Source organism: Dermochelys coriacea, chromosome 2, assembly GCF_009764565.3.
Source record: "Dermochelys coriacea isolate rDerCor1 chromosome 2, rDerCor1.pri.v4, whole genome shotgun sequence".
Classification (NCBI taxonomy): domain Eukaryota; kingdom Metazoa; phylum Chordata; order Testudines; family Dermochelyidae; genus Dermochelys; species Dermochelys coriacea.
The window spans coordinates 62369239-62390437 of record NC_050069.1 but is presented as its reverse complement, the minus strand read 5'-3'; the positions used below and the strand labels follow the sequence as shown (position 1 = coordinate 62390437).

Sequence of the window (21199 nt, the reverse complement as noted above, 5' to 3'; positions counted from 1 at the left end):
TATGGGGAATTAGCTCAAATGGTAGAGCGCTCGCTTAGCATGCGAGAGGTAGCGGGATCAATGCCCGCATTCTCCAGGCGGCGGTGACTGCTGCTGCTCTTCCTCTCTCATCTTTCTCTTTTTTCCATCCCCACCCGCTTGCACTCACCTCACACGATTTCTGTCTGCCAGAAAGGAGCGTTGCGGTAAGCCTTTTGTCTTGAGGCAGCAAAAGGGCAACCTCTCTTTCAGGAGAGTGTGTGTCTGAGTTCTTTCCTTTTGCCAGTCTCTTTGTCTTTGTTTTTCCTGAGGTAGGCGCGGAAGGCGGAGTCGGGTGTGAAAGGAGAAGAGCGGAAATGTGTCAATTATTGACAAAGGGGAAGGGAACGGACTGAGAAAACGTTGTGGTTTAAGAAGCCCCTTTCAAGCCAGGCAGGAGGCTGCAAACATGTTTTCCATTGCACCACTGTCCCTGTTCTGGGTGGGAATCAGGGCTGGGGTCCCAACATTGTGCTGCGCGTGCTTGAGACAATTCCAGGTCCCCTGTAGGTAGGATGGTAGCGTTGTGCCCCCTGGCGTTCCGTTCTTACCTTGTGGCATTGTCTTCGTGCCATGCCTGTTAAGGAGCCTGTTGGGTGAATTGAGGGCAGACTAGGCAGCGACCCGGCAGCCAGGAGGATGAAGGGATAGGTGTGCGTCGCTTATTCCTTTCAAAGGCTGGGCAGAGGCAAGCCTATAATTATAGTTAGTGCCAGTGGCACTTCTACCTGACACCTTGAGTCACTCGGGGCCCTTTGCACTTGGCTTCCTTCGATAGCTCAGCTGGTAGAGCGGAGGACTGTAGGTTTAACACCCCTGGGAATCCTTAGGTCGCTGGTTCGACTCCGGCTCGAAGGAGTGAGCTTTTGGTTCCACCTTCTTCTTTAGAGCTCCCGCTCTGGCCACTGCCACGTTGTACTGCATTCGTGCAAGACTGGCCTCTGGAGGTCGGCTGCATTTAAAGCACCACTTGCCACTACTTTCATCTACCACACCGGCTTCCAAGTACCTAGGCCACAGTTTATGCCTTTATAGGCCGAGTTCCTTTTTCTTCGCTCTCCCGCACTCACAGCGTAGACATCTAGCTATGGATCTCAGGCTTCAGAAGTGCCATTTATCACCCTGGTACCGCGGCGCCTTTGTCATACAATAGAGCGGCCGTAGCTATGTCCCCAAGCTGTCTTCGAGGTGTTTTGCCTGGGGCAGAGGTGCTGCGGGGAAATAGTTTCTGGTGGCGGGGAGGACGGGAACGTAGGGGGAAAAGGAAAGGCCCTTTCGTCACTGAGAGTCCCTTGTCCTTCAGGCTCAACCTGTTGTGTGCGCTGCTGACAGCGGGCTATTATGCTCAACGTTGTAGCAATGTGTGCCTTTCAGTGGTTTGCTCTCTGTCCATCTTTCCTCGGCGTCATAGAGCTCAGTTTATGGAATAGTGTGAGGGAGCAGTTCCATTTCTTTCAGTTTTGGGCTTTTGTCCATGACATTTGTCGAGATGGGTTGTCTTTGGGCAACGGCGATTGCAAAGGCTTCTGGCGGAGAAGTGCGAGAAGCCCAATCTGGCGGAATTTCTGGCAAGGAGCTGCCGGGCTGTCCGTAGATAATCTAAAGCTTTGCTGTCCTTGGCCTGTGCAGCGACTAGGCGGGCAGGGAGGCAACTCGTCGCCTTTCCTTTGCAGTTTTTCCTCTTCTTCTTGTCATGAACAGAGGCGTTCGGTATGTGTGGGAGGGCAAGGCCTGGGCGTGTGTGAGTTTCTCTGATGGTCTCTGGAAAGCTGTGTTTTGTTGAAAGGCAAGAAAGGGGAGCAGCGTTCTTTGCTATGTCACGTGTCCTTGTTGGGTGGAGGTCCTTTCCAGGGTGGTGTGCAAACGTAAAGGTAGTCTGTTTTGCGGTGAAGAAATCCCTGGATGGGGTGTGCGCTGAGGGGGCGGGGTCTCCTTGTGAGAGTATGGGGAATTAGCTCAAATGGTAGAGCGCTCGCTTAGCATGCGAGAGGTAGCGGGATCAATGCCCGCATTCTCCAGGCGGCGGTGACTGCTGCTGCTCTTCCTCTCTCATCTTTCTCTTTTTTCCATCCCCACCCGCTTGCACTCACCTCACACGATTTCTGTCTGCCAGAAAGGAGCGTTGCGGTAAGCCTTTTGTCTTGAGGCAGCAAAAGGGCAACCTCTCTTTCAGGAGAGTGTGTGTCTGAGTTCTTTCCTTTTGCCAGTCTCTTTGTCTTTGTTTTTCCTGAGGTAGGCGCGGAAGGCGGAGTCGGGTGTGAAAGGAGAAGAGCGGAAATGTGTCAATTATTGACGAAGGGGAAGGGGAACGGACTGAGAAAACGTTGTGGTTTAAAAAGCCCCTTTCAAGCCAGGCAGGAGGCTGCAAACATGTTTTCCATTGCACCACTATCCCTGTTCTGGGTGGGAATCAGGGCTGGGGTCCCAACATTGTGCTGCGCGTGCTTGAGACAATTCCGGGTCCCCTGTAGGTAGGATGGTAGCGTTGTGCCCCCTGGCGTTCCGTTCTTACCTTGTGGCATTGTCTTCGTGCCATGCCTGTTAAGGAGCCTGTTGGGTGAATTGCGGGCAGACTAGGCGGCGACCCGGCAGCCAGGAGGATGAAGGGATAGGTGTGCGTCGCTTATTCCTTTCAAAGGCTGGGCAGAGGCAAGCCTATAATTATAGTTAGTGCCAGTGGCACTTCTACCTGACACCTTGAGTCACTCGGGGCCCTTTGCACTTGGCTTCCTTCGATAGCTCAGCTGGTAGAGCGGAGGACTGTAGGTTTAACACCCCTGGGAATCCTTAGGTCGCTGGTTCGACTCCGGCTCGAAGGAGTGAGCTTTTGGTTCCACCTTCTTCTTTAGAGCTCCCGCTCTGGCCACTGCCACGTTGTACTGCATTCGTGCAAGACTGGCCTCTGGAGGTCGGCTGCATTTAAAGCACCACTTGCCACTACTTTCATCTACCACACCTGCTTCCAAGTACCTAGGCCACAGTTTATGCCTTTATAGGCCGAGTTCCTTTTTCTTCGCTCTCCCGCACTCACAGCGTAGACATCTAGCTATGGATCTCAGGCTTCAGAAGTGCCATTTATCACCCTGGTACCGCGGCGCCTTTGTCATACAATAGAGCGGCCGTAGCTATGTCCCCAAGCTGTCTTCGAGGTGTTTTGCCTGGGGCAGAGGTGCTGCGGGGACATAGTTTCTGGTGGCGGGGAGGACGGGAACGTAGGGGGAAAAGGAAAGGCCCTTTCGTCACTGAGAGTCCCTTGTCCTTCAGGCTCAACCTGTTGTGTGCGTTGCTGACAGCGGGCTATTATGCTCAACGTTGTAGCAATGTATGCCTTTCAGTGGTTTGCTCTCTGTCCATCTTTCCTCGGCGTCATAGAGCTCAGTTTATGGAATAGTGTGAGGGAGCGGTTCCATTTCTTTCAGTTTTGGGCTTTTGTCCATGACATTTGTCGAGATGGGTTGTCTTTGGGCAACGGCGATTGTAAAGGCTTCTGGCGGAGAAGTGCGAGAAGCCCAATCTGGCGGAATTTCTGGCAAGGAGCTGCCGGGCTGTCCGTAGATAATCTAAAGCTTTGCTGTCCTTGGCCTGTGCAGCGACTAGGCGGGCAGGGAGGCAACTCGTCGCCTTTCCTTTGCAGTTTTTCCTCTTCTTCTTGTCATGAACAGAGGCGTTCGGTATGTGTGGGAGGGCAAGGCCTGGGCGTGTGTGAGTTTCTCTGATGGTCTCTGGAAAGCTGTGTTTTGTTGAAAGGCAAGAAAGGGGAGCAGCGTTCTTTGCTATGTCACGTGTCCTTGTTGGGTGGAGGTCCTTTCCAGGGTGGTGTGCAAACGTAAAGGTAGTCTGTTTTGCGGTGAAGAAATCCCTGGATGGGGTGTGCGCTGAGGGGGCGGGGTCTCCTTGTGAGAGTATGGGGAATTAGCTCAAATGGTAGAGCGCTCGCTTAGCATGCGAGAGGTAGCGGGATCAATGCCCGCATTCTCCAGGCGGCGGTGACTGCTGCTGCTCTTCCTCTCTCATCTTTCTCTTTTTTCCATCCCCACCCGCTTGCACTCACCTCACACGATTTCTGTCTGCCAGAAAGGAGCGTTGCGGTAAGCCTTTTGTCTTGAGGCAGCAAAAGGGCAACCTCTCTTTCAGGAGAGTGTGTGTCTGAGTTCTTTCCTTTTGCCAGTCTCTTTGTCTTTGTTTTTCCTGAGGTAGGCGCGGAAGGCGGAGTCGGGTGTGAAAGGAGAAGAGCGGAAATGTGTCAATTATTGACGAAGGGGAAGGGGAACGGACTGAGAAAACGTTGTGGTTTAAAAAGCCCCTTTCAAGCCAGGCAGGAGGCTGCAAACATGTTTTCCATTGCACCACTATCCCTGTTCTGGGTGGGAATCAGGGCTGGGGCCCCAACATTGTGCTGCGTGTGCTTGAGACAATTCCGGGTCCCCTGTAGGTAGGATGGTAGCCTGGTGCCCCCTGGCATTCCGTTCTTACCTTGCGGCATTGTCTTCGTGCCATGCCTGTTAAGGAGCCTGTTGGGTGAATTGAGGGCAGACTAGGCGGCGACCCGGCAGCCAGGAGAATGAAGGGATAGGTGTGCGTCGCTTATTCCTTTCAAAGGCTGGGCAGAGGCAAGCCTATAATTATAGTTAGTGCCAGTGGCACTTCTACCTGACACCTTGAGTCACTCGGGGCCCTTTGCACTTGGCTTCCTTTGATAGCTCAGCTGGTAGAGCGGAGGACTGTAGGTTTAACATCCCTGGGAATCCTTAGGTCGCTGGTTCGACTCCGGCTCGAAGGAGTGAGCTTTTGGTTCCACCTTCTTCTTTAGAGCTCCCGCTCTGGCCACTGCCACGTTGTACTGCATTCGTGCAAGACTGGCCTCTGGAGGTCGGCTGCATTTAAAGCACCACTTGCCACTACTTTCATCTACCACACCGGCTTCCAAGTACCTAGGCCACAGTTTATGCCTTTATAGGCCGAGTTCCTTTTTCTTCGCTCTCCCGCACTCACAGCGTAGACATCTAGCTATGGATCTCAGGCTTCAGAAGTGCCATTTATCACCCTGGTACCGCGGCGCCTTTGTCATACAATAGAGCGGCCGTAGCTATGTCCCCAAGCTGTCTTCGAGGTGTTTTGCCTGGGGCAGAGGTGCTGCGGGGACATAGTTTCTGGTGGCGGGGAGGACGGGAACGTAGGGGGAAAAGGAAAGGCCCTTTCGTCACTGAGAGTCCCTTGTCCTTCAGGCTCAACCTGTTGTGTGCGCTGCTGACAGCGGGCTATTATGCTCAACGTTGTAGCAATGTGTGCCTTTCAGTGGTTTGCTCTCTGTCCATCTTTCCTCGGCGTCATAGAGCTCAGTTTATGGAATAGTGTGAGGGAGCGGTTCCATTTCTTTCAGTTTTGGGCTTTTGTCCATGACATTTGTCGAGATGGGTTGTCTTTGGGCAACGGCGATTGCAAAGGCTTCTGGCGGAGAAGTGCGAGAAGCCCAATCTGGCGGAATTTCTGGCAAGGAGCTGCCGGGCTCTCCGTAGATAATCTAAAGCTTTGCTGTCCTTGGCCTGTGCAGCGACTAGGCGGGCAGGGAGGCAACTCGTCGCCTTTCCTTTGCAGTTTTTCCTCTTCTTCTTGTCATGAACAGAGGCGTTCAGTATGTATGGGAGGGCAAGGCCTGGGCGTGTGTGAGTTTCTCTGATGGTCTCTGGAAAGCTGTGTTTTGTTGAAAGGCAAGAAAGGGGAGCAGCGTTCTTTGCTATGTCACGTGTCCTTGTTGGGTGGAGGTCCTTTCCAGGGTGGTGTGCAAACGTAAAGGTAGTCTGTTTTGCGGTGAAGAAATCCCTGGATGGGGTGTGCGCTGAGGGGGCGGGGTCTCCTTGTGAGAGTATGGGGAATTAGCTCAAATGGTAGAGCGCTCGCTTAGCATGCGAGAGGTAGCGGGATCAATGCCCGCATTCTCCAGGCGGCGGTGACTGCTGCTGCTCTTCCTCTCTCATCTTTCTCTTTTTTCCATCCCCACCCGCTTGCACTCACCTCACACGATTTCTGTCTGCCAGAAAGGAGCGTTGCGGTAAGCCTTTTGTCTTGAGGCAGCAAAAGGGCAACCTCTCTTTCAGGAGAGTGTGTGTCTGAGTTCTTTCCTTTTGCCAGTCTCTTTGTCTTTGTTTTTCCTGAGGTAGGCGCGGAAGGCGGAGTCGGGTGTGAAAGGAGAAGAGCGGAAATGTGTCAATTATTGACGAAGGGGAAGGGGAACGGACTGAGAAAACGTTGTGGTTTAAAAAGCCCCTTTCAAGCCAGGCAGGAGGCTGCAAACATGTTTTCCATTGCACCACTATCCCTGTTCTGGGTGGGAATCAGGGCTGGGGCCCCAACATTGTGCTGCGCGTGCTTGAGACAATTCCGGGTCCCCTGTAGGTAGGATGGTAGCCTGGTGCCCCCTGGCATTCCGTTCTTACCTTGCGGCATTGTCTTCGTGCCATGCCTGTTAAGGAGCCTGTTGGGTGAATTGCGGGCAGACTAGGCGGCGACCCGGCAGCCAGGAGGATGAAGGGATAGGTGTGCGTCGCTTATTCCTTTCAAAGGCTGGGCAGAGGCAAGCCTATAATTATAGTTAGTGCCAGTGGCACTTCTACCTGACACCTTGAGTCACTCGGGGCCCTTTGCACTTGGCTTCCTTCGATAGCTCAGCTGGTAGAGCGGAGGACTGTAGGTTTAACACCCCTGGGAATCCTTAGGTCGCTGGTTCGACTCCGGCTCGAAGGAGTGAGCTTTTGGTTCCACCTTCTTCTTTAGAGCTCCCGCTCTGGCCACTGCCACGTTGTACTGCATTCGTGCAAGACTGGCCTCTGGAGGTCGGCTGCATTTAAAGCACCACTTGCCACTACTTTCATCTACCACACCTGCTTCCAAGTACCTAGGCCACAGTTTATGCCTTTATAGGCCGAGTTCCTTTTTCTTCGCTCTCCCGCACTCACAGCGTAGACATCTAGCTATGGATCTCAGGCTTCAGAAGTGCCATTTATCACCCTGGTACCGCGGCGCCTTTGTCATACAATAGAGCGGCCGTAGCTATGTCCCCAAGCTGTCTTCGAGGTGTTTTGCCTGGGGCAGAGGTGCTGCGGGGACATAGTTTCTGGTGGCGGGGAGGACGGGAACGTAGGGGGAAAAGGAAAGGCCCTTTCGTCACTGAGAGTCCCTTGTCCTTCAGGCTCAACCTGTTGTGTGCGTTGCTGACAGCGGGCTATTATGCTCAACGTTGTAGCAATGTATGCCTTTCAGTGGTTTGCTCTCTGTCCATCTTTCCTCGGCGTCATAGAGCTCAGTTTATGGAGTAGTGTGAGGGAGCGATTCCATTTCTTTCCGTTTTGGGCTTTTGTCCATGACATTTGTCGAGATGGGTTGTCTTTGGGCAACGGCGATTGCAAAGGTTTCTGGCAGAGAAGTGCGAGAAGCCCAATCTGGCGGAATTTCTGGCAAGGAGCTGCCGGGCTGTCCGTAGATAATCTAAAGCTTTGCTGTCCTTGGCCTGTTCAGAGACTAGGCGGGCAGGGAGGCAACTCGTCGCCTTTCCTTTGCAGTTTTTCCTCTTCTTCTTGTCATGAACAGAGGCGTTCAGTATGTGTGGGAGGGCAAGGCCTGGGCGTGTGTGAGTTTCTCTGATGGTCTCTGGAAAGCTGTGTTTTGTTGAAAGGCAAGAAAGGGGAGCAGCGTTCTTTGCTATGTCACGTGTCCTTGTTGGGTGGAGGTCCTTTCCAGGGTGGTGTGCAAACGTAAAGGTAGTCTGTTTTGCGGTGAAGAAATCCCTGGATGGGGTGTGCGCTGAGGGGGCGGGGTCTCCTTGTGAGAGTATGGGGAATTAGCTCAAATGGTAGAGCGCTCGCTTAGCATGCGAGAGGTAGCGGGATCAATGCCCGCATTCTCCAGGCGGCGGTGACTGCTGCTGCTCTTCCTCTCTCATCTTTCTCTTTTTTCCATCCCCACCCGCTTGCACTCACCTCACACGATTTCTGTCTGCCAGAAAGGAGCGTTGCGGTAAGCCTTTTGTCTTGAGGCAGCAAAAGGGCAACCTCTCTTTCAGGAGAGTGTGTGTCTGAGTTCTTTCCTTTTGCCAGTCTCTTTGTCTTTGTTTTTCCTGAGGTAGGCGCGGAAGGCGGAGTCGGGTGTGAAAGGAGAAGAGCGGAAATGTGTCAATTATTGACGAAGGGGAAGGGGAACGGACTGAGAAAACGTTGTGGTTTAAAAAGCCCCTTTCAAGCCAGGCAGGAGGCTGCAAACATGTTTTCCATTGCACCACTATCCCTGTTCTGGGTGGGAATCAGGGCTGGGGCCCCAACATTGTGCTGCGCGTGCTTGAGACAATTCCGGGTCCCCTGTAGGTAGGATGGTAGCCTGGTGCCCCCTGGCATTCCGTTCTTACCTTGCGGCATTGTCTTCGTGCCATGCCTGTTAAGGAGCCTGTTGGGTGAATTGCGGGCAGACTAGGCGGCGACCCGGCAGCCAGGAGGATGAAGGGATAGGTGTGCGTCGCTTATTCCTTTCAAAGGCTGGGCAGAGGCAAGCCTATAATTATAGTTAGTGCCAGTGGCACTTCTACCTGACACCTTGAGTCACTCGGGGCCCTTTGCACTTGGCTTCCTTCGATAGCTCAGCTGGTAGAGCGGAGGACTGTAGGTTTAACACCCCTGGGAATCCTTAGGTTGCTGGTTCGACTCCGGCTCGAAGGAGTGAGCTTTTGGTTCCACCTTCTTCTTTAGAGCTCCCGCTCTGGCCACTGCCACGTTGTACTGCATTCGTGCAAGACTGGCCTCTGGAGGTCGGCTGCATTTAAAGCACCACTTGCCACTACTTTCATCTACCACACCTGCTTCCAAGTACCTAGGCCACAGTTTATGCCTTTATAGGCCGAGTTCCTTTTTCTTCGCTCTCCCGCACTCACAGCGTAGACATCTAGCTATGGATCTCAGGCTTCAGAAGTGCCATTTATCACCCTGGTACCGCGGCGCCTTTGTCATACAATAGAGCGGCCGTAGCTATGTCCCCAAGCTGTCTTCGAGGTGTTTTGCCTGGGGCAGAGGTGCTGCGGGGACATAGTTTCTGGTGGCGGGGAGGACGGGAACGTAGGGGGAAAAGGAAAGGCCCTTTCGTCACTGAGAGTCCCTTGTCCTTCAGGCTCAACCTGTTGTGTGCGTTGCTGACAGCGGGCTATTATGCTCAACGTTGTAGCAATGTATGCCTTTCAGTGGTTTGCTCTCTGTCCATCTTTCCTCGGCGTCATAGAGCTCAGTTTATGGAGTAGTGTGAGGGAGCGATTCCATTTCTTTCCGTTTTGGGCTTTTGTCCATGACATTTGTCGAGATGGGTTGTCTTTGGGCAACGGCGATTGCAAAGGTTTCTGGCAGAGAAGTGCGAGAAGCCCAATCTGGCGGAATTTCTGGCAAGGAGCTGCCGGGCTGTCCGTAGATAATCTAAAGCTTTGCTGTCCTTGGCCTGTTCAGAGACTAGGCGGGCAGGGAGGCAACTCGTCGCCTTTCCTTTGCAGTTTTTCCTATTCTTCTTGTCATGAACAGAGGCGTTAGGTATGTGTGGGAGGGCAAGGCCTGGGCGTGTGTAAGTTTCTTTGATGGTCTCTGGAAAGGTGTGTTTTGTTGAAAGGCAAGAAAGGGGAGCAGCGTTCTTTGCTATGTCACGTGTCCTTGTTGGGTGGAGGTCCTTTCCAGGGTGGTGTGCAAACGTAAAGGTAGTCTGTTTTGCGGTGAAGAAATCCCTGGATGGGGTGTGCGCTGAGGGGGCGGGTTCTCCTTGTGAGAGTATGGGGAATTAGCTCAAATGGTAGAGCGCTCGCTTAGCATGCGAGAGGTAGCGGGATCAATGTCCGCATTCTCCAGGAGGCGGTGACTGCTGCTGCTCTTCCTCTCCCATCTTTCTCTTTTTTCCATCCCCACCCGCTTGCACTCACCTCACACGATTTCTGTCTGCCAGAAAGGAGCGTTGCGGTAAGCCTTTTGTCTTGAGGCAGCAAAAGGGCAACCTCTCTTTCAGGAGAGTGTGTGTCTGAGTTCTTTCCTTTTGCCAGTCTCTTTGTCTTTGTTTTTCCTGAGGTAGGCGCGGAAGGCGGAGTCGGGTGTGAAAGGAGAAGAGTGGAAATGTGTCAATTATTGACGGAGGGGAAGGGGAACGGACTGAGAAAACGTTGTGGTTTAAAAAGCCCCTTTCAAGCCAGGCAGAAAGCTGCAAACATGTTTTCCATTGCAGCACTGTCCCTGTTCTGGGTGGGAATCAGGGCTGGGGTCCCAACATTGTGCTGCGCGTGCTTGAGACAATTCCGGGTCCCCTGTAGGTAGGATGGTAGCCTGGTGCCCCCTGGCGTTCCGTTCTTACCTTGCGGCATTGTCTTCGTGCCATGCCTGTTAGGGAGCCTGTTGGGTGAATTGAGGGCAGACTAGGTGGCGACCCGGCAGTCAGGAGGATGAAGGGATAGGGGTGTGTAACTTATTCAAGGGCTGGGCAGAGGCAAGCCTATAATTATCAGTTAGCGCCAGTGGCACTTCTGACACCTTGAGTCACTCGGGGCCCTTTGCACCTGGCTTCCTTCGATAGCTCAGCTGGTAGAGCGGAGAACTGTAGGTTTAACACTCCTGGGAATCCTTAGGTTGCTGGTTCGACTCTGGCTTGAAGGAGGGAGCTTTTGGTTCCACTTTCTTCTTTAGAGCTCCTGCTCTGGCCACTGCCACATTGTACTGCATTCGTGTGAGACTGGCATCTGGAGCTCGGTCCTCAGCCAGGGCTCTCATCCCCCCCCCGCCCCCTAATCCTCTCCCCCAGCCCTGAGCCCCTTCCCACACCCGAAATCTCTCATCCTCAGCCCCACAGCCCTCACCCCTGCACCCCTCCTATCCCTAAATTCCCTCCCAGAGCTTGCATCCCGCCCTCCTTCTACACCCCCATCTGAGCTTGTACCTAAATGCCCCTTCCCACACCCCAAATCTCTCATCCTCAGCCCCACAGCCCTCAGCCCTGCACCCCTCCTATCCCTAAATTCCCTCCCAGAGCCTGCACCCCTCACCTCCTTCTGCTCCCCCTCCCCAAGCCCTAAGCCTACACGCAAACTCCCAGAGCCTGCACCCATCATCGCCTCCTGCACCCCCACCCCCAGCCCAAACTTCCTCCCAAAGCCTCAGGCAGGTGGGGGGCGGAGTTTGGGGGGGTGGATGGATTCTAGGCATCACCAACAGTTCTACAACCCTGCCACCCCTGCCTAGATGCTTAGCTGTTTTGCTAGATTGGGGACTAAAAGCATGTCATTTTGGGAGCAGGGTCTCTTCCAGCTGTAGGAATTGTCTTCATTGTAACTTTCTCTCAGTATCCTGGAAGATTTTAACAGAAAAGTGTTTTTTTTTTTTCCTCCAAGGGCCCAAACTTCTTTCCATTGAAGTCAGTGGCAAAATTCATTTTCAATGGGAGCAGGCTTAGGACCTAGTTTTTCTTTTAAGTGTATAACTGCACCTATATTTACTGAATGTGTAGGCCTTGCCTTTTAACATTTGTTGGACGTGGAAGCAAAGTCTAAAACCTTCCCATCCTTCAAACCTGGAATTTCCTGTATCCGCCTTGCAAATGACCAAGACTATACCACAAGATGACCTTATTCCTGCAATTTAGTGTGGAATCCAAACTGAGTGTGCCCTGGAGGTGCCTGTTCTGGGAAAATTTTCTTTTTCAAAAAATATTATGAAAGTTAGTGGTGTATTTAGCTTGCCCCCCTTTGGCTACAGGTTTTGCAGGTGTCTAAAGCTGTCTGTTACTAATCTAATTTTTAAAAATAGCTGAGAGGTTTAAGAGAAAATATTTGTTCATTAAGATTTGAAATAAGATTCTTGTCTGGTGGCATAGAGCATTAAACAGTCATCTGCGTACTCTCCAGTGTAGCAGAAATTTGGCAGAGTATATGATGTCCTTGTCTTCAAGAAATCATTTGGAAATATAGTTTAAAAACATCAAGGGCTGGATTTCTTACAGTTCTACCCTGTATCTTAACTGAAAGTCATTTTCTAAGTACATTAAACACCTTTAGAATCTCTCTTTTATAACACGAGGATACATTTTGCATGATTTCTTTTCTGAACTGATGTATTTTAAAAACATCCCAACTATAATTGTTACGTAACTGATAAGAATCTAGATTTTTTTTTTTGAGAAAATTGTTAAAACACTTCCCACAAAGAAGGACATTATGAAGTGAAACTTAAATATTTTAAAAAGTTAGAAGGAAAATGTGTTTAAACTTTTTAAAGATCAGTTTTCAAACCTTTTATTCTGTAACATTTAAAAATCTTTCCCGATCATTAAACAATACACATGCTTTCCTTTTTCTCCTGGAGAATGAGACATCTATGTAAAATAGGACCAGCATTGTAGTTACTTCATTTAATCCAGTTTAAAAACACATACGACAAATTGATTTAATTTTTATCACTGAAAATGAATTGTAGATTTAAATTTTATTTATCTTGTGAGAGGGTCAGGCCGGATGGCTACAGGAAAGTGATAGAAGGCAGATATATTAGCCCCAGGTTAAGTAGGTTCCTTTTCTCTGGGTAAGGTAACAGGGAAGGTTCCAGAACAATTAGGAACCTTCTGGAGACAATTAAGACAGACAGGCTGATTAGAACACCTGCAGCCACTCAAGAAGCTGCTAGAATCAATTAAGGCAGGCTAATCAGGGCACCTGGGTTTAAAAAGGAGCTCACTTCAGTTTGTGGTGTGCGTGTAAGGAGCTCGGAGCAAGAACGCATACTGTTGGAGGACTGAGGAGTACAAGCATTATCAGACACTAAGAGGAAGGTCCTATGGTGAGGATAAAGAAGGTGTTGGGAGGAGACCATGGGGAAGTAGCCGAGGGAGTTGTAGCTGTAACACAGCTGTTCCAGGAGGCACTCTAGACAGCTGCATTCCACAGAGCCCTGGGCTGGAACCCAGAGTAGAGGGTGGGCCCGGGTTCCCCCCAAACCTCCCAACTCCTGGTCAGACACAGGAGGAGTCCACCTGGATTGTGGGTTCAGAAAAACGGCCAAGCTGAGGGCTACCGTGAAGCTCCAAGGCGAGCAAATCCGCCAATAAGCGCAAGACCCGCCAAAGTAGAGGAGGAACTTTGTCACAGTATATATTTGGAGGGCAGTGGAATGTTCCCTAAATATAGACCAGATGACATACCATATTAATTAAACCTATGTAGAGAGATATACCTCATTTTACTATACTTGTATATTTTAAAAACAGAACTAGAATTAGTCAAATATAGCATTTTTATTCGACAGATCTTCTCCCAAATTACTAAAGGCTTGTCTACACATTACATTTATTCTGGAATGAGGCACGGTGTGAATTTAAAGCAGAATAGCTATTCTTTATACACAGCCCTTAGCTGGCATACAAGTATTTTACATTCCACACTCATCCCTATCTAGGTACATACATTTCAGTACATTTTTACCAGCTGCCTCTGGTCCTGCAATTAACTGCATGCTAGTAGACTACTCCTTCCACACAGAGCCCCTTTGACTCTAGATAGGAGCAGCAGTCCACCAACACTTTATCGACTGCAGGATTAGGATTTAAGGACCAGTACTGTCCCCTCTGGGTGGTGGGGATGCAAATTTAGTGAATTTCCATTGTGTGTGTGTGTGTGCGCACGCACAAGCAAGAGAGGTAAGGGGGAAAAAAGAAAGGCTATCTGTGCTGTGAAACATTCAAAACAAAGGATAAAAGTTCACCTCCAAGAAAAGATCAATCCTGGAAAATTTTACGTCAGAAAATAAATATTTTAGAAACTTGTAAGAAAGAGAAAACAGAAGATTAGAATGGAAGCTATTTTGCAACCTTCACTATAGTGAACATGATCAGAAGTTTCTATAATAACCAATCTTAGGTTAAAATTGGGTAAAGAAAGAGCTTTATCATAAAAAGTAAATTTAAATTTTCACCAGTGTTATATGACTTGAGAAATATAGAGTGCGAGAGAAACAATGCAGGTATTTCTAACTTTTCTAATCCTTCTTTTATTTTCCACTAAGACATTTTAACAGTTTGACATATGTAAAACAAGAAAAGAAAAATGTTAACATATTACACACAGCTGTCATTCAGCAACCATAACAACATGTAAAAGTACTGCAAGATTATTTTGCCAACACTATGTGTGTGTGCGCGTGCGTACATATCTGAGAAAATTGTTAAAATGCTTCCCTCAGAGAGGGAAGTTATATACACTTACACGAATAATGATTTTTTTAGAATAGATTTTTCTATAAACGTAAATCAGACTTTTTCAAATGCATTTATCAATTAAGGTGCAAAAAGTGCACCTAGTAGATATTTTACATAGATAATTCTAGTACTTTAAGTGCTGCAATTGTGCAGCCTTAGCTGCTTGCAATAACAATATTTTTAAGAGTTGAAAATTAAGATGTCCCATGGTAGTATGGTATAAAGAACTGCTAATTTGGAATGTGCATCATGAGGTTCAAAATACCAACACAATTAACACATTCATTGCACTTTTGAAACATATCTGCCATTTCAATACTCCCAGCTTTCTCACGAATTTCAAGCATCTACCATACAACAAACTATCTCCTTTAGAAAACAAAACAATATGTGCTTTATTCCAGACACAAATGTTATCTCAAATGAAGGCAGATTGTCTTCAACAGTGGGAAAAAAATTCAGATGTTTGTAATTACTAAAGATTGTGCATCCTCAGATGCAGGCATACAAATTAATTTCCTTTTTAATAAAATTCATGCCATTGCAGTTATACACAAGCCCTAAGGTAACTGGGTCTAAAATAAACAGAGAAATTCACAGAGGAAATGATAGATGAATTACATAGGAATTGAAGGCAAGTTTCAGTAAAAAATTCAAGTTCCTAAAATAATATATATAATCCTCTCAAAGGGCTTAAGCATTTCCTATCCATGATGATCTAAACAGACAAACTGAGGCAAAAAATAAAAGTAAATGTTCTTTGTTATTAGTATTACCAATACTTGTTGGATAGTATGGCAGTGTCTGACAAATTTGAGATGACATCCACTAATAATAATGATAATACTTAGCACTTATATAGCGCTTTTCATCTATAGTTCTCAGCAAATAAGGATCATATCTCTATTTTACAGACAAGAAAACAGGTGCAAAAATGTCTTTCACAAGGTCACCCAGTTGATTCATAGGACAAGATGGGACTAGAACCCAGGGCTCTTAAGGCCTAGTCCCACAACCTAACTGCTGGACCATACAGCTTGCCAGATGTCTACAGTTTTCAGAAAGGCTTCCACTAAGCAATTTTTTATAACAAAAAACAAACCAAATGTCACAGCAAATATTTCACACCCTTAACGTTTCACAAGAGGGTCAAAACTTAACTCTCATGGCATACATTTCCTCCTGGATATGACTCCGAGGCTGTGAAAAGTACCACTGTAGTTAATAAAAAATGAGCCCTTAAAGAAAAATATCATTTTGTTAAGTCATTAAATAGTTTAGTATAATTGCTGTTAACTCCAAAATAAATATGCACATTGCCTAGCTAATTGGAGACTCCCTGATGTCAGTTGTTCCGTAAGTCTTGGCACAAAAAAATCCTAAATGCAATCACTTATCACACCATATTTTAGCCATTTCCTTCTTTAAAGCACTTGTACCCTCAAAATGGATGTAGCTTCAAGTTGTTTTTGTAGTATATTTATATCTCAGATAAACAACAAATCAATTTTTGAGTTTCTATATACCTTAGCACAGTATGACCCGAATTCTGACTGGGGCTTGCGTGCTATTGCCCTACAAATAAATAATGTACTTAACTACAAAGAAATGTACCCTCACTTTAAGTAAGAGGATAATCTAAAATGAACAAGTCACATGAGCTTTGCCAAAGTGGAGGAAGAGGAACAAATATTAACCATTGTTAATTTATTATGTTCACTAGAGCTTTTTGAACCATGTAGATTAAACACTGATTAACATGTCAACATAATTCATTTACATCTCCTTAACAGAAATGCATTCTTTTTACTTTGGAAGTATCTTTGGTAACTTTTGATAACCAAAAAGAGGTTTTGTAATAATAAATAAAATAAAAAATAAAGAATAGATGGAGATAATAAAACTTTTAAATAGAATTTCCCTCCTTATTCTGGACTACTTACTCATACAAAATACCCACTGACATCAATATTTAACGAAATTGCTTGCATAAATAATTATTTGCATGAGCAAGTGTTGCAGGACTAGGATTTAATTTAGGCAAACAAAATAAACCAATCATATCAGAAGCTAACGGTGCAGACAGTTTTGTGGAGCATAACATTTCTTGTAACTTTTACATTGCAAATATATAAGGATCAATTTTCCAGAATGCTCGGCACGCCCAGCTGGGGCTAGATTTTCAAAAGAACTCTGCTCCTAATAGACACTCAAATTAAGTGACCAGGGTTTTCAGAAATGCTTTGAATGCAGCAGCTTTCCTTGCTGTCAAAGGGAGCTGTGGATTTTGAAAATCTGGCTACTTTAGTTAGTTGTGTAAAAGGAAGATGCTGGGTGAAGAGTTCTTTTGAAAATCTGGCCTTTGTATCCTGAATATCTAAGCAAGCATGTTTTCAGTTTTGCTAAATGCTGTTTGCAATCACTGACTGACAAAATATTGCCAGTCTAAATCACTTCAGAAATTATGTGGGTAAATATACTGAGTAGTCAATACAACCATTATTGTGGAATTTCAGAGCTGAAGTCCATAACCTTAAGTATTTTGCTATGAATATGAAATCTGAGAATTAATAATCATGGTACTGCTGCTTTATGTAACTAATTACCCCAGAGATACCATATATGTATTGCTTGCAAATGTTGCCTTTGCAGTTTAACTCTAAAATAATCCAGGAATATAGAAAGAAAATTTGAAAGCCGAACAGTCCATTTTCGATTCAATTTATATATTTAGATATAGTGCAGGCGTCAGCAACATAAATTCATTCCTATACATACATGATTCCTACATCTGTACCTCATCAACATACAAGTTTCTGAAACTCTTACTTTTGCAGACTTCAAATACCACATTCTTACCCAGAATCACTGCAAGTTTTGTGTTCTACCTCTGTTGTTTACTTGCAAGAGGCTGCACTGTAATTGAGTTTATTATCCTATTGTGCAATATTGTGGCTGTTCAAAATATGAAATACTGCTTAGACATTGTTTTATAAATAGGGCCCTACCAAATTCACGGCCATGAAAAACACGTTACAAACAGTGAAATCTGGTCTTGTGTGCGCTTTTACCCTGTATTATACAGATTATATGGGGGAAACCAGCATTGCTCAAATTGCGGGTCCTGACGCCAAAGGAGGTTGCAGGGGGTCACAAGGTTATTTTAGGGGGGTTGTGGTATTTCCACCGTCGCTTCTGTGCTGCCTTCAGAGCTGGGTGGCCGGAGAGTGGCTGCTGTTGGCCGGGCGCCTAGCTCTGAAGTCAGCACCCTATCAGCAGTAGTGCAGAAGTAAGGATGGCAAACCCACGCCATCCTTACTTCTGTGCTGCTGCTGCTGGCCACGGCTCTGCCTTCAGAGCTAGGCTCCTAGCCAGCAGCCGCCGCTCTCCAGCTACCCAGCTCTGAAGGCAGCACTGATGCCAGGAGCACAGAAGAGTAGCAGTATCGCAACCTCCCCTAGAATAACCTTGTGACCCACTCAAGTCCTTTTTGGGTCAAGACCCCTACAATTACACCACCATGAAATTTCATTTTTAAAGAGCTGAAATCATGAAATTTACAATTTTTAATATCCTACGACTGAAATTGACCAAAATGGACTGTGAATTTGGTAGGGCGCTATTTCTAAAACAACAATCTCTTAGCTAGAATTTCATAATGGACTACACAATATTTTGTATTACTATGTATGTAATACATGTAACAATGTATTATAAAATATAGTCTTAATGTAGTTGGATAAAAAGTAGTCTTAAAAATTAGTAATTCAAATATAAAACCTCAGAAAAGTTAGTGAACAGTTAAAACAGCGGTTCTCAACCGTGGGCTGCACGCAGCCCAATTAGCACACAGCTGCAGCCCAGCTCAGCTGTGTGCTAAAGGCCAGACCACATGGCCAGGGTCCAGTGGGTTTCCAGCCACCACATGTGGAGGGGTCCAGCTGGGCTGCCCCGCTGCCCAGTGCAGCAGGGGAGGGGTTGGGGCTGCTGGTGGACCCCGTGGGATTGGGCTCCTGGCCAGCCCCATGCGGTTGGGGCCTGGGGCTTCTGGCAGACCCACAAGCTCTGGAGTCTGGGGCAGCCGCCCGGCCCTGCAAGCTCTGGCCCCGTGGTATTCAGGGCAACCAGCAGGGCCCATGAGCTCTGGGGCCCAGGTCAGCCGCCTGGTGGGGTTCCGGAGTCAGGGCAGCCACACGGCCCTGTAAACTTCAGCCCCATGTGGCAGGATGCAGGGCAGCCGTCTCATCCCGCATGGCAGGGTCTGGGACAGCTATGCAGAGGGGGTCCAGGATGAGCAGCCGGCCCACCCCACATGGCGGGGTTGGGGGCAGCCACCTGGCCCCGCAAGCTCCAGGGCCACTGCCCTGCCAACTGGCCCCTGTGGCCCACAATGAATAATCAGATGAGAACCACTGCATTAAAGCTTGCTGTATGTTTTTGCTTTGGAAAAAATAAGTGAATTTCACATAGAAGAGATAATATAGTAGAAACTCAGAGTTGCAAACAATAGAGTTACTGACTGACTGGTAAAAAGAAAAGGAGTACTTGTGGCACCTTAGAGACTAACAAATTTATTAGAGCATAAGCTTTCGTGAGCTACAGCTCACTTCATCAGATGCATTTGGTGGAAAAATTTTTTTCCACCAAATGCATCCGATTAAGTGAGCTGTAGCTCACGAAAACTTATGCTCTAATAAATTTGTTAGTCTCTAAGGTGCCACAAGTACTCCTTTTCTTTTTGCGAATACAGACTAACACGGCTGCTACTCTGAAACCTGACTGACTGGTAAATCACACCTCATTTGGAACCGGAAGTATGCAATCAGGCAGCAGCAGAGCCAAAAAAACAAAACAAAAAAGCAAATACAGCACAGTAAACTACTAAAAAAAAAAAAAAAAAAATATAAGAGGAACGTTAAAAAAACTTTCTATGCTTGTTTCATTTAAATTTAGATGGTTAAAAAAGCAGCATTTTTCTACTGCATAGAAAAGTTTCAAAGCTGTATTAAGTGAATGTTCAGTTGTAAACTTTTGAAAGAACAACCATAACATTTTGTTCAAGGTTACAAACAATTCTACCACTTTGGCACTATCTAAATCAGAAAATATAACCAAAATGCACCTTCATCCCAATTCAATGTGCTATTCACAGAAGCACATTTCCATTTTCCAGACAAAAAGATTCATTTAGGGCAGTGGTTCTCAACCTATTTACCATTGTGGGCTGCATCCAATACTATCTGTATGGCCCTGAGGATGTCACAAGGGTTGCAGCTCTGGGCTGACTGGGCTGAAACTGGCCCGCAGGCCACAGATTCAGAACCACTGATGTAGGGGTAGTTCCTCCATTGCCAGAATTTAGTGTGCATTTAAACAGAGAACTGCAAAGCAGCAATAGCAGTTCTGGTGGGTCACCAGTGCATCCTTGAATAGTTCAATAATCAAAGAACAAGACTGAAAGGTAGTTTAAGAAGATCTTTCTTTAATAAGGGCATGTAAAGTAAAGGAGGTTAGCATCCTATCTATAATTCTGGCCTAGTCTCTAATCTTTTAGACAGAAATACATGTTTCTCCTGTGCTATGGAGCTTCTACAGACTAAAATTAATACAATTCAGTAAAATATAGTACTCACAGGTTGGAAATATCTGAGCATATATTGAGATACAGGAGAAATTTTGACGACTTCTGAAAGAATGGGGATTTCAAATGCAATTCTCAACATAAAAGTCTGTAAGTTCATCTAACACTTCCCTTTGTAACACTAATTGAGGAAACTACTGTGCTTGTTTGAATTGTTTTTATTTCAAACATGAAATTTGTTTTCTAAAAATAAAAGTTAATCAAATGAAATCAAATTAAATGTGGTTGTGCAACAGAAATACATGTCCTGAAATACTGCAGTGTGCTGTCAAATTACACTGCATGCATGATACCAGGGACTGAATTGTGTAATCTATTAATTTGTAAATAAGTGATAAGTCAAACAGAAGATCACACATTTCTATACCAAAGAAAGACAACGTGCAGCTGTCAAGTCCAAACACACAAGGTTCTCACATTTCAACCACTATTCTACAGAATTTAGGTTAGAGACTAGCTCCCTAAGTTTTTTTGTAGCAGTTGGCCAGTTGTGTTTATATTCTGTTTACCATACATTTTGTGATTCTCTATGTTCTGGAATATGCCCATAAATGTGCTTTTTTATGTAAGACAGCTAGCAATTTTTGTTGCTGTTGGGCAGCTTGGAGAGAAAGAAACCACACTGTAGCCTCAGTAAAAGCCAAGTCAGGAATAGCAATAGGGGTATGAATGCCTCACCAAATACTAGCAAGTTACTATTTTATTTCCTGAATGGTACCAAGAGCCTGGCACGGGGCACAGGCATAGTGTGTGTTCAGTAAATTATGAAACAAATTATATAAATGAATAGTAGCTTAGATCTGTATATTTTTGTCAAATTTAGATGAGTAAAAAAATTGCTATGATTTAGCTAAAACATTATAAAATAGCACCTGAAAGTCTAAAGTCTTTATTATATGCAATAAAAATAACTATTTGGCCTGATAATATGTAAGTGAAGTTTCAGTTCAATGCCGTTTTAAACAAGCAGAGTTTAAATTCCTGAAACCAGGGTTTTAAAAAGTAACGACTATATCATGTACAAATGCTAAAATACAGAGGATTTCTGAAAAGGCTGTATTATACTAACATTTTACATAGATATTTGTACTGTCACAGAACTTGAGATCAGCACTTACGAGCAAATTCACACTGATGACTTTAGTTGTGTTTCCAAAGAGATATTTAAGATACAGCTAAAGAAAAACCCATTTTCTAATGTTCCGTGCTTAGTATTCTTGCTTTTTGTCATATATCATATTCATTCTATGTGATAAGGGTTGCATGCTAGACTGTAGTTTTGTGAGCTCTTGTGTGGGA

General features: G+C 46.3%; 1 long non-coding RNA gene and 11 other non-coding genes across 12 annotated transcripts; 11 read left to right on the top strand and 1 right to left on the bottom strand.

Annotated features, from left to right (window-relative positions):
• Positions 1 to 3: 3 nt before the first annotated feature.
• TRNAA-AGC lies at positions 4 to 76 on the top strand. Its single transcript has one exon. It is a non-coding gene; the product is annotated as a tRNA-Ala (tRNA).
• A 710-nt stretch (positions 77 to 786) lies between these two features.
• Positions 787 to 876, top strand: TRNAY-GUA. Its single transcript is given in 2 exon segments — positions 787 to 823; positions 841 to 876. It is a non-coding gene; the product is annotated as a tRNA-Tyr (tRNA).
• Positions 877 to 1963: 1087 nt separating this feature from the next.
• On the top strand, positions 1964 to 2036 carry TRNAA-AGC. Its single transcript has one exon. It is a non-coding gene; the product is annotated as a tRNA-Ala (tRNA).
• Positions 2037 to 2747: 711 nt separating this feature from the next.
• On the top strand, positions 2748 to 2837 carry TRNAY-GUA. Its single transcript is given in 2 exon segments — positions 2748 to 2784; positions 2802 to 2837. It is a non-coding gene; the product is annotated as a tRNA-Tyr (tRNA).
• Positions 2838 to 3924: 1087 nt separating this feature from the next.
• On the top strand, positions 3925 to 3997 carry TRNAA-AGC. The gene has a single exon. It is a non-coding gene; the product is annotated as a tRNA-Ala (tRNA).
• Positions 3998 to 4708: 711 nt separating this feature from the next.
• TRNAY-GUA lies at positions 4709 to 4798 on the top strand. Its single transcript is given in 2 exon segments — positions 4709 to 4745; positions 4763 to 4798. It is a non-coding gene; the product is annotated as a tRNA-Tyr (tRNA).
• A 1087-nt stretch (positions 4799 to 5885) lies between these two features.
• TRNAA-AGC lies at positions 5886 to 5958 on the top strand. The gene has a single exon. It is a non-coding gene; the product is annotated as a tRNA-Ala (tRNA).
• Positions 5959 to 6669: 711 nt separating this feature from the next.
• TRNAY-GUA lies at positions 6670 to 6759 on the top strand. Its single transcript is given in 2 exon segments — positions 6670 to 6706; positions 6724 to 6759. It is a non-coding gene; the product is annotated as a tRNA-Tyr (tRNA).
• Positions 6760 to 7846: 1087 nt separating this feature from the next.
• TRNAA-AGC lies at positions 7847 to 7919 on the top strand. The gene has a single exon. It is a non-coding gene; the product is annotated as a tRNA-Ala (tRNA).
• Positions 7920 to 8630: 711 nt separating this feature from the next.
• TRNAY-GUA lies at positions 8631 to 8720 on the top strand. The gene is given in 2 exon segments: positions 8631 to 8667; positions 8685 to 8720. It is a non-coding gene; the product is annotated as a tRNA-Tyr (tRNA).
• A 1863-nt stretch (positions 8721 to 10583) lies between these two features.
• Positions 10584 to 10673, top strand: TRNAY-GUA. The gene is given in 2 exon segments: positions 10584 to 10620; positions 10638 to 10673. It is a non-coding gene; the product is annotated as a tRNA-Tyr (tRNA).
• A 3358-nt stretch (positions 10674 to 14031) lies between these two features.
• LOC122458664 lies at positions 14032 to 19094 on the bottom strand. The gene is made up of 2 exons (XR_006278777.1): positions 19035 to 19094; positions 14032 to 18774 (listed from the first exon to the last, which is right to left on the bottom strand). It is a non-coding gene; the product is annotated as an uncharacterized LOC122458664 (long non-coding RNA).
• Positions 19095 to 21199: the final 2105 nt, after the last annotated feature.